The 2,374-nt window shown below is 38.8% G+C and overlaps 1 protein-coding gene across 1 annotated transcript in view; it reads right to left on the reverse strand.

Moving 5' to 3' along the window:
* Positions 1 to 1,134, reverse strand: part of LOC107754993 (transmembrane protein 14C-like) — a 3,957-nt gene extending 2,823 nt beyond the window's left edge. The window contains exons 1-2 of the mRNA XM_016571638.1: positions 854 to 1,134; positions 655 to 728 (exon numbers count right to left, since the gene is read on the reverse strand). The gene's annotated coding sequence lies outside the window, so the exon portion shown is untranslated. The remainder of the gene's footprint in view (positions 1 to 654; positions 729 to 853) is intronic.
* Positions 1,135 to 2,374: the final 1,240 nt, after the last annotated feature.

Raw genomic sequence — 2,374 nt, forward strand, 5'->3', positions numbered from 1 at the left:
TACGGATTTTATACAATCCGTAAAGATGCATTTCTCAGGATCAGGATCGTCGTCTTCATCTTTGCGACACGGACTCAGAAAACACTATAATAAATATTTCAAATATCTCATTATTTCCCCCCGACACATTCAAGGTCAGTGGTGGGCCGTCAGGGCCAGCAAAGCCTTCTCTGCTGGCCTAAACACTATCAGAATCACTGATTTAGTTTAATATATTTTTCCATGAATGTGTATTAAATTATTTCCAAGTAGTCTATTCTCTTCATTTCATAGCTTTTCTCTTGGTTGCACTGCTTCCAGCAGTGTATGTTTATATTAGAGCTTTTATCCAATCATATTTCAGCAATCGTGTTGCCAGGGTCAAAGAAATCTGCCTTAAGGCCTTCAGAATCAACAGAGACTTCACTATACACCGATGTGGGCTGGGCTGTAGACCTGCACTTCATTATCACTGTCCATACTGTGGAACTACAGCTTTAAAGAGAAGGGATTTTGAACACCATTTACAAATTTGCAAAAATAAATCGCTTCCCACTTCAGACAAAACAGATGTTCAGGAAACCCCATCACCAGCAAGTGTAACGGTGACCACACCGGCAGTGAAAAAAGCCCCGTTACCAACATGTGAAACAGTGACCACACCGGCAATCTTACCAACTACTATTGTTTCCTCAGGCAGGGTCCGTGTACAGCCTGTCATTAAAAGAAGATGCCCTATTTGCAGTGTCCTCATGAATAGAAAAAAATTAAAAAAACACATTGACCGGAAACACACCGAACAACCAATGCAGGATATTAGTGCTGCATTTCATCTTACAAGCCAATGTGTTGATAAGACCAATGGTATATTTACCGTTCTTAAAGCTACTAAAGGACAGAGTGTTCCACTTCATGTTCAATACAAGACATGGGGAGAAGAACATAAGGTCCTCTGTGAAGTAAACGAATGTCAAGTCAACATGGAAGTTGCACGGAGAAGTGGGCTCTTCTCTTACCAATGCAAGCACATAAGATCTGTAATGTACTGCACATCCTCTGCAGAACCTGTCACTTTGAAAGAGGAGGTTTTAACAGAAATGGTAAAAGCAAAGTGGTTCGGTAGCGAAAAGAAAAAAATATGCCTTACTCGGCAGCAACTTGCTGACTTGACAGTCACTGCATGCCACTCTCTGTTCAAACTTCAATTGGCATCCCACAAACCAAAAAATTAATTTCCGTATTTGAACCCAGTGTATCCTATTACAGCCGGTTGGGACGTGTAATGGTTGTCTATGATACTAAATTAAACACATGGCACTGCCCCTGTGCAAAATCTAAATGTTCATGTGTGCACAAATATATTGCAAAGTGGCACCTGTTTCAAACACAGCGTGACCTGTTTCGGACAGTCTTCAGCACAGAACATTCACCAAACAAAAGGCCACATCCCCAGTCAGAGGAGGAGGAGGATTTCACAAATGAGAGTCCTGTGTATCCGCCAAAAGGTCTGGGACTAAAGAACATGGTATCTTACATTTTTCAAAACAAAAAGATACCCGCTGTTCTGCCAGATGATGTTAAGGTTCCATCACCAGAAAAAAATTACCCAAGAAGCCTCTGTCCTTATGAAACTATGTGTCAGAGTTGTCCAGGAGTTGTCCCCCTCAGTGATCCTATTTTAATTACAAGAAAAGCGAAAATACTGTCAAACTGGCACATAATTGAAGGTATGATGGGATAGTTTCAATGTGTGTTTGCTAATAAGCTGTGTTGTCCTCTGATGTATTATTTCTTTATATTTTAGATGTTGCCACTTACAGTAAGCAGTGCCCGCTGTGTGGTATGTTTTACCACTATCAAGAATGGAAAGACGGCTTGCATAATTTTAATGATCACATCATACTTGACCTGCCCTTATGCCTGACTTTAAGAGGCCTTCTCCAGGTAACTTTAAACTTGATATGACTGTATATGATTTTGTTAAGAACTGTAGTAAATCAGCTCAAAAGGGAAATATTTATGACTAATTATAACTGGTTATGATTAATAATAAATATTTAGATTAGATCTTCGAATTAACTGTAGCAGAATCAATATTACCATTATTTGATCTGTCCGTCCACCGAGCAGACAAAATAATCATTTATCAATTCAAAGAAAGATTATTTTCCTGGCCAAAGAAGGATAACTTTCCTCATTTATGCAGTGCTAGCAGTAATTTAACAAATGTAGCAAGGGTTGGAACATTCATTGACTTGAATTGTGAGCAGCAACAGAGGCAATCATGTGTGAATATAAGGGATTTAATAAATGAAACCATATCTAACATATAACTAAGCAAAACACGTATATATACAGAATGAAACAAAGTAAGAAAAAGAGAGAGGAAAGAAAA

Source organism: Sinocyclocheilus rhinocerous, unplaced genomic scaffold, assembly GCF_001515625.1.
Source record: "Sinocyclocheilus rhinocerous isolate Xijiao unplaced genomic scaffold, SAMN03320098_v1.1 scaffold3459, whole genome shotgun sequence".
Lineage (NCBI taxonomy): Eukaryota > Metazoa > Chordata > Actinopteri > Cypriniformes > Cyprinidae > Sinocyclocheilus > Sinocyclocheilus rhinocerous.